The 15,818-nt window shown below is 39.7% G+C and overlaps 1 protein-coding gene across 1 annotated transcript in view; it reads right to left on the bottom strand.

Annotated features, from left to right (window-relative positions):
* Positions 1–15,818, bottom strand: part of LOC134804278 (uncharacterized) — a 102,289-nt gene that overhangs the window by 38,802 nt on the left and 47,669 nt on the right. The window lies entirely within an intron of this gene.

Raw genomic sequence — 15,818 nt, 5'->3', positions numbered from 1 at the left:
TCAACTTTATTATATTTTCACTTTTTTAATGAATGTTCGATGAATGTTTGTGAATTGTGATAGTCTTATGTTGTCTGTCGTTTCATTGTCGTGTTCATGCCGTCCATTTCAAACGTAGATGGTAGTATATTCTGTAAACAAAAAATACATATTACCTACACAACATAACACAACTACAACTATACGTGTTTTCACGTTTTATGTGAATGGTAACTCCTGTAAAAGTAAAATTGTCTCTAAGTAATGTCTGTATGTTTTTGATTGGCGATAAGCTAGATCAGACGATACATATAATAATAATAATTCAGCCTATATACGTCCCACTGCTGGGCACAAGCCTCCTCTATTGCGCGAGAGGGCTTGGGCTATAGTCCCCACGCTAGCAAAATGCGGATTGGGGAATTGACATACACCTTTGAATTTCTTCGCAGATATGCAGGTTTCCTCACGATGACAAACAAAACAAATTAATATTATTATTTAAGGTAACATACATATTTAGTACGGCTCTCAGTTCATTTGATTAAATTTTATTCAATCAGTGGATTGAATAATGAATAGGTAGTGACCTATAGTAGTTCGTCATACAAGGAAAAAGCCGATAAATTATTTTAGCCGACAAATCAATTGATTTCACGTGCGGATTATAATACTGTTCAAAACGAAACAATAAAGTGCTAGGGCGCGTAGCCAACGTGCCAATCGTTAACGATCCGTAGCGTATCGTAGTCAGCTCTCTCTAGCACTCTTCCCCACTAGTGCGACAGTGACAGTTCCGTTTCGTTCGCTACGGACAGCGATTGATAATAAACATAGATGACGAACTATTAGCTCTGTAAAATGACCCATCACATATCGTGCCACGGTGGGTGGGGCGTAAATATTGTGCCACGGAGCTATTTAGTTCACAAATGGCGGCCCGTTGTGACAGTCGTAGTAAGAAGTATTTAGATTATTTATTTAAGGAAAGAATATGCCTTAATGTAAGGTTGAATGATGTGCTAGCGGTTCCAACAACCACTGAAAATATTATGGGATTACCTTTCACGTATAATTTAGCCAGGATAATATTATTTTGATTTATTTTGATCATAACAGATTTTATATGGGGATGATGTTATGCAATTTTTAAACAGCTATCCTCCTATTATTTTAAATTTGTTAAAGTTGTTGTTTTGATATAGTCCGTAACGGCCTATCCGTTTAATTTAAATTAGTGGTACCTACTAAATACTAATCGCCGTTGTAGGTGGCGCTTTTTTATGTTTATATTTTAACTATGTATGTCCCTGGTATCTAATTTTGGTATAGAAATATTTGTGGAAGACCAGGGCCTAGCACATGATTGGCGCGGCAGTATCTCGCAGCGAGATAGAGTTAGACCAAGAAAAGTCTGCAGCGATTTTGATAACCCACGCAGTGCAAGTGTTATTTTAAACGTCAAACTTCTATGAAATTATGACGTTAAATAACACTTGCACTGCGTGGGCTATCAAAATCGCTGCATTCTTTTCTTAGTCTAACTAACTCTAGACTACCCGTCTTTTTCTAACTATGTTGAAAAGAGGGACGGGTAGTCTATCACTGTACTAACACTGTTTCAAAATACATACTACTAATTAATATTACATTTCAACTTTTGAATGTATGAACAATAAATACGCGTCAGAATAATAATTATATGAATTGGTTCCCTCTTGGTTAGTATAATCCTTATAAGATTTGACAACGCCAAAATATTGTAACGCCGCGCAAGAGGTTTGACGCATAGAATGTTATTATAGCCAATCAAAACTTATATTGACCAATCACAACTTTATTTTAATAGCGGGAAATTGTTTATTGGACATAATTAAAAGCTGGTGGGACATATTCATAGAGAAGGGATAGTTGTCAGTGTCAGTGTGGCAGGGGTCATTTTTGGAAGGCAATTTTCTATGGAGAGCGATGTCTATATATATTCCGTCGCTGGCTACGGAGCGTTAACGATTGCACGTTGGCTACGCATCCAGCTGTGTCCCCAATCGACGTGCTTATCAACGTCACTCAGCACTAATCACATCTGAACGAGAACTATGGATCTAACCATACAATAACATTATGTGAACGTTTAGCGGTGACAGGCGGTTGGAAGTTGTTTACCGTAAAACCACCCAACTGTCCAAAAGCACCCAACTGTGGTCCAAAAGCACCCAATTGTGCAATAACTAACACGAATATCTTCGTTTTGGAGTGATTATTATTTTGACAACGCCTACGAGAAGATTGGTATAACTAGGCTATGCCCCTTGTATTGTAAAAAATCAATGGAAGCGCATAGGTGTGGTGGATATGGATATACACCATTTTTTTAAAGTATGAAATCCATTTATTATTGGATAGATATTTACTTTTCACGCCACTGTTCGGAAATGTGGCAATAGATGGTCTAAAACCAAGCTGGAAAGTACGCAATAGCTGTAGCACCTGAACCACCACTACTACAATGTTTCATTGTTATCATCATCTGTCATTGGTGACGGTTCGCAATGAGTACAGCAATGAGTATCATTTAAAACATAAAAATCAATAAAAGGTCTTTTTTGGCGTAACTTTTTCCTTCAAAAATAAAATTAGGCTATTTATAGGACCAATTTCTTGTTAAAAAAAAAGAAATGTAAAAACCATTCATTCATTCAGTCAGTTCATTCGATTCACGCTTAAGGCGTTTTTTAGGTACTTTTGTAGCTGTTTGTGGTTTTTTTTAGCAAAAACGCTTCTAAGTTTAGAGTCGGTTTGAAGCAAACAACAGAAAACGCCTCTTAAAAGTGATAAAAAAAGTAAAAAAGGTGGGATCGGAAAATACTCACTGAATTGGATAGTGTAAATTGTGTTTAACTAAAAAATACAAGAAACACGTATCTACGCTTGCTATAAAAATGAGTTTTTCTAGTGAAGAAAATGATATTCTTACGCTGACGCCTATCGAAATTCAAGAGACAGCACAGGCAGTGGCTAGTAATTTGCTACCAGAGAAATCGCGGGCTAGTACTTATAGTTATGCAAATGTTTTCTTATTTCCTCGCAGTAGTCGTGAAAAGCACTATGTAATGCCTCGGCCGGAAACGCTAAAGATGGACTCGTATTATTTGAGGGCCTCCACTAACGTGTCGGCCCTCAAACTCACTCGTCCATCTTTTAGCGGTTTTCCGTCCTCTCCTACAATGTACTATAATTACGGTAATTAACTTATGGACCATAGTCGTAGAGTACAAGATGTAGTGCATAATTGTTTTTCTTCGTATTTTCTCTGAAATAATTATGCACTACATATGTACTGGGGGCCGATTTTTGAAATTCGACCGCTCGATTTCGTGTATTTCGTTCAATAAGCGGAACTCAGCATTGCTCCGAGCAGTTATTAGGGTTGACACAACTTGACGTCCCTTTGCGTGTACGACGACAGATGATAATTAGGTACTTGAATTTTGACAACCCCAAATAGTCAGTAAGTTAGAAAGGGATGTCATGATTAGACCCTGAATCGCTGTCAAACTTCGGTTTTGTAGGAAGTGTCCTTTCTGTACGGTAGTACTATTACTTATTCGGTGGCCATGCAGCATTGCAAGGGATTGTAAATATTGGTACATTGGTCCGTCCGTATAGAAAACATTTGGAACGTGCTCGCTGGCCGACCAGGCGGATTCTCGTCGGCGCTCTACAATAGCTATTCATTACAATCATATAATACGACATTTAAATTCGTGTTTTTTTTTTATCTGTTATAATATATGTACCTATAACAAAGTTATAATACTGGTAACAGAGAAGGCTATCATGACCCGAAGTAACGCAAGCAACCTATCCTTGTAAATACCCATGTTCTTTTAAAAGGTCAAATTCAAATCGAATTATTAACTACATACATACATACAATGGAATAAGACAAAGTTCCAAAAACGCAAAAATGACACCCTCGTAAGGCCTATGGGGGTAGGGGGCAATTTAAATAAATACCGTAAAGTGACCGTACTTTGCTGGGTACCTAATTATGCTCCAACAGTTTTTAAATATATATGAAAACTATATCACAACTTCATGTAAGTAGGTATTACCACATGATAGTACTTAGTGACGATGGTCTACCTAAAATCTTCATGTATCCAACATACCTGCCACAGTAATAACTTTTAAATTTAAATTGTACCTATTTAAAATTTTGGAGCAAATTTGGGGACATTTTACGGTATAGGTACCTACAGTCAGCAGCAGAAGTTACTAAGCGGCCGAGGTGTTCAAAATTACCTTGACACGCTCTTATTCTCTTAACAATAAAGTCGCGTCAAAATCATTTTGAACACCTGGCCCGCTTAGCAACTTTTGCTGCTGACTGTACTTATGATTTTTTTCGATCTATTTACAGAAATTATTCAAATTGGCTGGTGGCTCTTCCGTTATAAAATCGAACAAAACAAAACAAAAGTAATTAACTTTGTTCAATTTCATAATTAGGTAACTATATAACTTTCATTAGAGCTCATTTGCGCTAGTATTAGGCCCGCGGGGGACGCTAGACGACAATACAAATCCTAAATCCTACACCTGTGGTATGTATACTCGTATCAATCACTATAATTGACACGAAAATTAGAGATGCCACGAATATTCGGCAACTATTCGGTATTCGGCCTATTCGGCCACTTTGCCGAATATTCGGTATTCGGTCGAATGTTGCCTACTATTCGGCCGAACACCAAATATCTGTTGCACCTACCTAAAAAGAAAAATTACACAAAAAATTACCAAAAACTAGGTATATTTAATATTTAAAATGTATTCTTGGAAAGTAGCTAAATACAAAGGCATGTTTTTGAGCATTTGTTGATTACAAAATATTTCATTTTTATCATGGGTCTGATTTGATTGACTCTAACTACATTCATTAAATTTAATTCTGTTCAACATAAAAATATGTATAAATCTTAGCAAACGTTGTGCTTTGTTGGCGAACAGTTTTCATAATAATTGTGACTCAAAATGTTCGCATGTCATGCCGAATATTCGGTATTCGGCCGAGAGAGGGGCCGAATATTCGGTATTCGGTACTCGGCCAAATTCACTACACGGGGCATCTCTAACGAAAATATGGATATACACCATTGCACGCAGTGCAAGTGTTATTTTAAACGTCAAACCTCTATGAAATTATGACGTTAAATAACACTTGCACTGCGTGGGCTATCAAAATCGCTGCAGACTTTTCTTAGTCTAACTAACTCTAGACTACCCGTCTTTTTCTAACTATGTTGAAAAGAGGGACGGGTAGTCTATCACTGTACTAACACTGTTTCAAAATACATACTACTAATTAATATTACATTTCAACTTTTGAATGTATGAACAATAAATACGCGTCAGAATAATAATTATATGAATTGGTTCCCTCTTGGTTAGTATAATCCTTATAAGATTTGACAACGCCAAAATATTGTAACGCCGCGCAAGAGGTTTGACGCATAGAATGTTATTATAGCCAATCAAAACTTATATTGACCAATCACAACTTTATTTTAATAGCGGGAAATTGTTTATTGGACATAATTAAAAGCTGGTGGGACATATTCATAGAGAAGGGATAGTTGTCAGTGTCAGTGTGGCAGGGGTCATTTTTGGAAGGCAATTTTCTATGGAGAGCGATGTCTATATATATTCCGTCGCTGGCTACGGAGCGTTAACGATTGCACGTTGGCTACGCACCCAGCTGTATCCCCAATCGACGTACTTATCAACGTCACTCAGCACTAATCACATCTGAACGAGAACTATGGATCTAACCATACAATAACATTATGTGAACGTTTAGCGGTGACAGGCGGTTGGAAGTTGTTTACCGTAAAACCACCCAACTGTCCAAAAGCACCCAACTGTGATCCAAAAGCACCCAATTGTGCAATAACTAACACGAATATCTTCGTTTTGGAGTGATTATTATTTTGACAACGCCTACGAGAAGATTGGTATAACTAGGCTATGCCCCTTGTATTGTAAAAAATCAATGGAAGCGCATAGGTGTGGTGGATATGGATATACACCATTTTTTTAAAGTATGAAATCCATTTATTATTGGATAGATATTTACTTAATTACGGTAATTAACTTATGGACCATAGTCGTAGAGTACAAGATGTAGTGCATAATTGTTTTTCTTCGTATTTTCTCTGAAATAATTATGCACTACATATGTACTGGGGGCCGATTTTTGAAATTCGACCGCTCGATTTCGTGTATTTCGTTCAATAAGCGGAGCTCAGCATTGCTCCGAGCAATTATTAGGGTTGACACAACTTGACGTCCCTTTGCGTGTACGACGACAGATGATAATTAGGTACTTGAATTTTGACAACCCCAAATAGTCAGTAAGTTAGAAAGGGATGTCATGATTAGACCCTGAATCGCTGTCAAACTTTGGTTTTGTAGGAAGTGTCCTTTCTGTACGGTAGTACTATTACTTATTCTGTGGCCATGCAGCATTGCAAGGGATTGTAAATATTGGTACATTGGTCCGTCCGTATAGAAAACATTTGGAACGTGCTCGCTGGCCGACCAGGCGGATTCTCGTCGGCGCTCTACAATAGCTATTCATTACAATCATATAATACGACATTTAAATTCGTGTTTTTTTTTTATCTGTTATAATATATGTACCTATAACAAAGTTATAATACTGGTAACAGAGAAGGCTATCATGACCCGAAGTAACGCAAGCAACCTATCCTTGTAAATACCCATGTTCTTTTAAAAGGTCAAATTCAAATCGAATTATTAACTACATACATACATACAATGGAATAAGACAAAGTTCCAAAAACGCAAAAATGACACCCTCGTAAGGCCTATGGGGGTTGGGGGCAATTTAAATAAAATGTCCGTACTTTGCTGGGTAGGGTAAGACCTCCAGTGAATGAACACTTAAGCAATTTTCCAAGTTTGAAAAATCATTTCTCAGCATTCATTAATAATTGGAATAATGAATTGCAATTTAATGAATCCTCATTTAATAAATAAGAAAGTAATTTCTGCGATTATTTATTACTTTTATAGTTTTTGAGTAATAGCAAAATTTATCAAAAACTACCCAAAAACCTAATGAATGAACATAAAATCCAGTGAATGAACACCACAAAACCCAGTGAATGAACATTATTTAGATCTTTTTAATCAGCATTAAAAAATCATTTTTAACACAAAAACTGTTTCCAGCTCTATTTTAGTAGGTATAGCGAAAGCGGTAATATCTTTATATCCCCTCCATATTTAATTCAAACATATTAGAATGTAATAAAATGATGGTTTTTCACATATAACATAGAAACCTGTTACATATATATTAATAATAAAAAGAGAATAAATCTTGAAATCAAGAAATAACGTGCATATTTTGATGTAAAAAGGTCAGGCTCAGCAAATAATGCTTAAAATAATAAACTTGTTATTGCATTGTTCGTGGTTACAGTGTTTATACATAGAATTAGTAGAAATCTAATAAATGAACATGCCAAATTTTGTATTGTTCATACATAGGCATGAAAAATCTAGTAAATGGACTATAGAAATTTGGTTTGTTCCAATACTGGCTGAAAGAATCAGAATCGTTTTCTATGCAGAATCACAAAAAACAAGCTAAATACCATTTCGTTTACATATAAATTTAGAAAAAAAATTATATCTAAACGACACCAGTAAATGAACACACCGTTCATTTACTGGTTTCAGAACATTTGATAAGCCAGTAATGGAACTATAAAAAATAAAGACTTAATCACATAATACGCTGACAAACTGTACATTTATTGAAGGTTTAACTCTTAATCTAACCAAAAAACCTAAATTTGTACAGGTAAACATTAAATAAGCACTTCATATGTTGCTCCAAACGTACACTGTTCTTATCTGGGATTTAATTTTTACATACAAAACTTCAATACCAGAAACACGTAAACTTCAAACACTAGTCACATTCAAACTGATCGAAAATAAATTTATCGCGGGTTGCCATTGCATAGGAAATAGAGTCGTTAATAAGTAAAAAAATACGACAATTGGTAGAAATTGCTATATTTCTTATTTTAGACAAAAAACGTGATTTTGTTCAATCACTGGGGGGTGTTCATTCACTGGAGGGTTTACCCTACCTAATTATGCTCCAACAGTTTTTAAATGTACCTATATGAAAACTATATCACAACCTCATGTAAGTAGGTATTACCACATGATAGTACTTAGTGACGATGGTCTACCTAAAATCATGATGTATCCACATACCTGCCACAGTAATAACTTTTAAATTTAAATTGTACCTATTTAAAATTTTGGAGCAAATTTGGGGACATTTTACGGTATAGGTACCTACAGTCAGCAGCAGAAGTTACTAAGCGGCCGAGGTGTTCAAAATTACCTTGACACGCTCTTATTCTCTTAACAATAAAGTCGCGTCAAAATCATTTTGAACACCTGGCCCGCTTAGCAACTTCTGCTGCTGACTGTACTTATGATTTTTTTCGATCTATTTACAGAAATTATTCAAATTGGCTGGTGGCTCTTCCGTTATAAAATCGAACAAAACAAAACAAAAGTAATTAACTTTTCACCTCAGCAGCTCGAACAAGGGTACTTTGCTTCTTAAAAACAGTGAGCAAAATGCGATTTTGCTCACTGAGTCATTTTGTCTCACTCAGTGAGCAAAATGCGGTTTTGCTCACTGAGTGAGACAAAATGACATTCAAGTGACCCTTATAGTCAAATGTCATTTCAACATGCGGGATCTAATACAAGTTCGATATACTTGGGTTCTATTATCTCTGTCCCTCTAGGAATGTTCTCACTGCTTAGGGTGAAAAATTATGTGTACTACACAAGATCAAAGTTATTTACATCTCGTGCGCTTTTGAATCCCTTACTACGCTCAAGATTCTAAATTAGATTCACTCGCTACGCTCGTGAATCTATTATAGAATCTTTCGCTTGCACGGGACTCAAAATAAGCACTCGAAGAAATATCAAACTTTGATCTCTTGTTGTACAAATAACTATTGTCCAATTTCATAATTAGGTAACTATCTAACTTTCATTAGAGCTCATTTTCGCTAGTATTAGGCCCGCGGGGGACGCTAGACGACAATACAAATCCTAAATCCTACACCTGTGGTATGTATACTCGTATCAATCACTATAATTGACACGAAAATTAGAGATGCCACGAATATTCGGCAACTATTCGGTATTCGGCCTATTCGGCCACTTTGCCGAATATTCGGTATTCGGCCGTATGTTGCCTACTATTCGGCCGAATACCAAATATCTGTTGCACCTACCTAAAAATTCACAGATTTCGTGCCTCACACGACTATCGAGCACATTGGAAATGAATCTACGGAATTCGAAAAAATATTGTCGCTGAGCGACGAGAAAGTCTGGATAAGGAAAAAGTTACAAAATAAAACTACAACAAAACATAAAACGGACATAACGCATGTGAACAAACAAATTGCAAAATTTCCACACGCGGATCGAAGTTTGAATAATTGTCGCCGTGGCGCATAAGTATAGGTACATATTTCATTTTTCGATTAATAAGCAGGATATATTAATGTTCAAAGTACAAGAAAATTATTACACGGCAAATCCGTAGTCAACTCGAGAAGTGGTAGCCACATCGCCGTTATCGTCACTCGAGTCTTGATCGGCAGCGGCCCATTTGCTGCAAGATATGTATTTTTCTTGACAGCAGTTTGACGCGACGAGAGATGACCATAACAGCGTTTGTCTATGTTGCACCAAACCTGAGTTCCAATAGGTACTACCAGGGTTCAGCATCAGCTATCTTGGGTACTACTCTCCTAAGTGCTCATCAAGACGAGTCGGATGACCAAAACAGCGTCTCCCTCTCCCTCCCCTCTCCTCTCCCTCTCCCTCTCCCTCTCCCTCTCCCTCTCCCTCTCCCTCTCCCTCTCCCTCTCCCTCTCCCTCTCCCTCTCCCTCTCCCTCTCCCTCTCCCTCTCCCTCTCCCTCTCCCTCTCCCTCTCCCTCTCCCTCTCCCTCTCCCTCTCCCTCTCCCCTCTCCCTCTCCCTCTCCCTCTCCCTCTCCCTCTCCCTCTCCCTCTCCCTCTCCCTCTCCCTCTCCCTCTCCCTCTCCCTCTCCCTCTCCCTCTCCCTCTCCCTCTCCCTCTCCCTCTCCCTCTCCCTCTCCCTCTCCCTCTCCCTCTCCCTCTCCCTCTCCCTCTCCCTCTCCCTCTCCCTCTCCCTCTCCCTCTCCCTCTCCCTCTCCCCTCTCCCTCTCCCTCTCCCTCTCCCTCTCCCTCTCCCTCTCCCTCTCCCTCTCCCTCTCCCTCTCCCTCTCCCTCTCCCTCTCCCTCTCCCTCTCCTCTCCCTCTCCCTCTCCCTCTCCCTCTCCCTCTCCCTCTCCCTCTCCCTCTCCCTCTCCCTCTCCCTCTCCCTCTCCCTCTCCCTCTCCCTCTCCCTCTCCCTCTCCCTCTCCCTCTCCCTCTCCCTCTCCCTCTCCCTCTCCCTCTCCTCCCTCTCCCTCTCCCTCTCCCTCTCCCTCTCCCTCTCCCTCTCCCTCTCCCTCTCCCTCTCCCTCTCCCTCTCCCTCTCCCTCTCCCTCTCCCTCTCCCTCTCCCTCTCCCTCTCCCTCTCCCTCTCCCTCTCCCTCTCCCTCTCCCTCTCCCTCTCCCTCTCCCTCTCCCTCTCCCTCTCCCTCTCCCTCTCCCTCTCCCTCTCCCTCTCCCTCTCCCTCTCCCTCTCCCTCTCCCTCTCCCTCTCCCTCTCCCTCTCCCTCTCCCTCTCCCTCTCCCTCTCCCTCTCCCTCTCCCTCTCCCTCTCCCTCTCCCTCTCCCTCTCCCTCTCCCTCTCCCTCTCCCTCTCCCTCTCCCTCTCCCTCTCCCTCTCCCCTCTCCCTCTCCCTCTCCCTCTCCCTCTCCCTCTCCCTCTCCCTCTCCCTCTCCCTCTCCCTCTCCCTCTCCCTCTCCCTCTCCCTCTCCCTCTCCCTCTCCCTCTCCCTCTCCCTCTCCCTCTCCCTCTCCCTCTCCCTCTCCCTCTCCCTCTCCCTCTCCCTCTCCCTCTCCCTCTCCCTCTCCCTCTCCCTCTCCCTCTCCCTCTCCCTCTCCCTCTCCCTCTCCCTCTCCCTCTCCCTCTCCCTCTCCCTCTCCCTCTCCCTCTCCCTCTCCCTCTCCCTCTCCCTCTCCCTCTCCCTCTCCCTCTCCCTCTCCCTCTCCCTCTCCCTCTCCCTCTCCCTCTCCCTCTCCCTCTCCCTCTCCCTCTCCCTCTCCCTCTCCCTCTCCCTCTCCCTCTCCCTCTCCCTCTCCCTCTCCCTCTCCCTCTCCCTCTCCCTCTCCCTCTCCCTCTCCCTCTCCCTCTCCCTCTCCCTCTCCCTCTCCCTCTCCCTCTCCCTCTCCCTCTCCCTCTCCCTCTCCCTATCGATAATTCACAACAAACACCGATAACGAACTCTGCGAAACATGAAGTCATAAATGTCATGTGAAAAATGTCGTTCTGACTTTTTGACTATTTAAAGGTTAGGCTACAGGGCAAACCCTTAACCCGATCGTCTTTGTTTTAGGCTCAAATTGTAGCTGACTAAATTGTCCAGAGCCGTTTTTCTCAAATTTTTGATATCATTCGTCGTTTCCAAATTATCGAGCACCAAAATCAAAAATTCGGAAAAAAAATAATTTTATTTTTACTATTTCGACCATAACTTTTTTTGTTTTTGACTTTCTCGAATAATTATTTTTGCACCTTACAGCTCTCGTGATTATGCGTCTTTAGAGCCTATTTTTTAATATCATATCTTCACAACTTTCCGAGATATAAGGGGATCGCACTTTTTCGTGAAATCGGAGCCTATACTGGAGCGAACGAAAAGACATTTCCAATGTCAAAAGAAAAATTACACAAAAAATTACCAAAAACTAGGTATATTTAATATAAAATGTTTTCTTGGAAAGTAGCTAAATACAAAGGCATGTTTTTGAGCATTTGTTGATTACAAAATATTTCATTTTTATTATGGGTCTGATTTGATTGACTCTAACTACATTCATTAAATTTAATTCTGTTCAACATAAAAATATGCATAAATCTTAGCAAACGTTGTGCTTTGTTGGCGAACAGTTTTCATAATAATTGTTACTCAAAATGTTCGCATGTCATGCCGAATATTCGGTATTCGGCCGAGAGAGGGGCCGAATATTCGGTATTCGGTACTCGGCCAAATTCACTACACGGGGCATCTCTAACGAAAATATGCTGGATCATGCCGTCTATTAAGGATAACTCACGCTAGACCGAGCCGGGCCGGCCGGAGATTCCACGCTTCGTTTTCTATGGAAAGCACCACGTGATCACCGATCAGCCGTCGGCACGGACCGGTCTAGCGTGACTAGCGTGAGCATAGAAAAATATAGTAAGCATAGAGTGCTCACTCCATACATCAGTTTTGGTACCAAAACGACTATTATTTTCGTAGTCGACACCTAGCATCGAGTAGCGGAATTATCAACAGCGCTACTTGATACTAGATGCCTCGAGTGTCGCGACTCACGAAAATTGTATTGAACAACAGTTTACAAACAATATTAAAATAAGGAGGAGTTAAAATATAGTTAATCCGCTTAAAATATTAGCTGAAAATTGTTGAGCGACTTTTCGGTCGTAGCAACATCTATTGTCAGCTTCGAGCAACAACGGCTTCCGACACATCGGAAGGGAGGGGCCCAAGCGATATCTCACCGTACAAATCTTTCTGCCATTTTTCGCGGGGGGAAAGGTGCACACAGTCGCACTTCTCACACACTTCCATACAAAATCCAATCTGTAATGACGACACAAATACATAGAAAATGACACACGTCAAAGACAAATCTTGCAAACCTCGATCTCTTTTTGTGTACGGACGAGTGACAAGTGTCACAACACGCACACTAACACATTTTCGTTGAAGTATGTTATTGTATTCTGAGAGATGAGAAGTCGGATTTGTCGCTCGACCGATCCGCAATTTGTACTGAGCGAGCAAAATCGATAAATCCAACAATTACATGAGACTAAAATATAATAATTGTGTTTGAATGTAATTAAACGTATGATATGTAAAAAAAAAATATTACATGTGAAATGTAACACTTTCTTTTTGTAAATTTGATGTCCCCGACCTCTTTTTATAACAAAAAACCGAGCAAACAGGCATTTTTGTGCAGCAGTGTTCACGCGCGCGTCTGGACTCGGTCTAGTGAAAAATCCAAGTGCAACTAGTTTTATTACCCGCGCTAGATTAGATTGACGCGCTAATCTTGTACCTCGGCAGAGGGGAAATAGTGCGAATGCCGCCTCCCTTCCGTGTTGCTCGAAGATTGTCAGCAGTACTGATAATTCCGCTACTCGATGCTAGATGTCGACTACGAAAATAATAGCGATGGTACCAAAACTGATGTATGGAGTGAGCAGTCTATATACTTTTTAGGGTTCCGTATTTTTCTATGGCGTGAGTCATCTTTTAGAGTACGCACGAGCAACTTTGTCTCCGCAACTTTATATTTTGTCTCTGTCGCACTTGACTTCGACACTTGAGTGCGACAGAGACAAAATATAAAGTTGCGGAGACAAAGTTGCTCGTGCGCGCCTACTCTTATGTGACAGCGGCTGCGTAGCATAACACTATGTTAATCCGTCGTCCGTCTAAACTCTAAACCACAGACCATTTCTGTGGTCTAAACTAACGTCACCTTTGATGAGGAAAGGAGGTTTTAAAATGGAAATTGTGTCTAAAAATAACTGCTGTCTATAATGTATTTTAAATACAGTCAAATAGAGCCTGTGCGGAATGAGAATTAAGAGTCTTGGAATGTATGGGGCCCAATACATTCCACGACTTTTCTCTTTCCGAACAGACTCTACCCTATAAGTATGTATACTGAATTCAGTAATAACATAGAATTAGACCAAGAAAAGTCTGCAAAGATTTTGATGGCATACGCAGTGCAAGTGTTATTTTAAACGTCAAACTTCTATGAAATTATAACGTATATTGTACCTACTTATTCTTTGCACATAAATACTTACTTACTATAAATAACACTTGCACTGCGTATGCTATCAAAAAGTTGCAGACTTTTCTTGGTCTAACTCTAGCGGCTTGGTAGAGTATACTACTGTTTTTCAAGCCAGGCAATATTTGGCATGGTTAGGAAATGTTGAAGCTGTTTCTTCGGCTTTATTAAAACGTGATCGACCTTCGTAATAAGTTCACCATTCATTAGATAGAAGGTTCGAATAGGGAAGATTACGCAAAATTCTGCGTAGAGGGCGTTACAAGCGCTATCACAGGGCCTACCGCGAAACATGAAAGTCGAGAGTTCGGTTTCTGCCTCTCTATCACTCTTGCCTATTCGATCGATAGAGAGGCAGATAACGAAATTTCGATTTTCGCATTTCACGGTAAGCCACCTGTAAACAAACCGCCGTGATGCATCAATGTCATTGTGAAAACTTGTCAAAAAACTGTTTAAGGCCGAGTATGTACCTATAAGTTACTCTATGGTTTACTTAACAACATAGTGCTGCACTCTGGCGGCAGAATATTGCAGAAATACTCTCTATTTGAGCTTTGAACATCGATATTTGGTTATCTGCCCCTATCGCTCTTGCATATTCGAGCGATAGAGACATGGAAACCCATGAAAGAGTGGTTTGTGGTAGGCCCACAAGATGGGCCCCTACAATATCCTAATTGGATGACTCACTCTAGAGTTCGTTTTTTTAGCATTAGAAATAAGATAAACTATCTTGATGTGTCTTTTAATTGAAAAACACATTTTAAAAATAAGTTACGGCAAATATGTAACAATTACGAATCTAATACGATCATTTATATTCTTCTGCTTTCATGTAATAGTTACTGATTTTTAAAAAGCGTTTTTCAATGGGATTGGCAACTGTCAAAGGTTTGCATAGATGGCGCCATCATAGCTTGCCCCTTTATCTATGAGATTTGGCTTAAAGGGTATTAAAAAAAACAAAAAATTGGCACAATTCTAGGGATTGACAGGGCAAGCTATGATGGCGCCATCTGCTAAAAACTTCCACCGGCCAACCCCATTAAAAGACATGTCAAGATCGCTTACCGTCTTTAATATTCTTTCTAATGCTAAAAAAACGAACTATAGAGTTTGTTCATGGGCTACTTCCCGTAATATTTTTGCTAGTGAACGCTTCCGAGCATACTAAAGTAAAAATATTAAAAAAAAAATCATCAATGAATAAGACGTTCTTACTGGAATTAGTAAAAACGACTACAAAAGTAACCCAATTCCATATCCGACATGGCGAAAACTAGCAATCTAAATTATGATTCCATTGCCTATTTACGTATTTCACGAAGACAACGATAGCGCCATCTAAAGTACGCGCAGAGTCATCTAGCGACACATTCTGTTACTAAAGGGTAGAAATTACTCAATAAAAATGTTATTATTTCTATTATCAAGTTATTAAATATTTGTTTGAATGAATAAACCCAGTTTAACACCATTCTGCACTTATGCAAGCAGTCGCTTCAAAAGTCCGTCGTTTACAAGCAAATAAATTAATGATTAAGTTTTTTTCTTAACATTCATAGTTTATTTTTGTATCTAAAATAAATAAGGGCCAAGTGGGTCAGGTACCTTAATTTAGTCAATATATTTACCATAATGTTAATATCCAGAGAAGATAAGGGTTACTATAGTCTGTCAAGCCATTTCCGTCAGTAGAAAAGAGTTTAAGGCGCGAAGAGTTATCGCCCCATA

The sequence above is a fragment of the Cydia splendana genome, chromosome Z (genome assembly GCF_910591565.1).
Source record: "Cydia splendana chromosome Z, ilCydSple1.2, whole genome shotgun sequence".
Classification (NCBI taxonomy): Eukaryota; Metazoa; Arthropoda; class Insecta; order Lepidoptera; family Tortricidae; genus Cydia; species Cydia splendana.
Note: the sequence above shows the minus strand (reverse complement) of the source record. Positions and strands in the feature narration are given on the sequence as shown.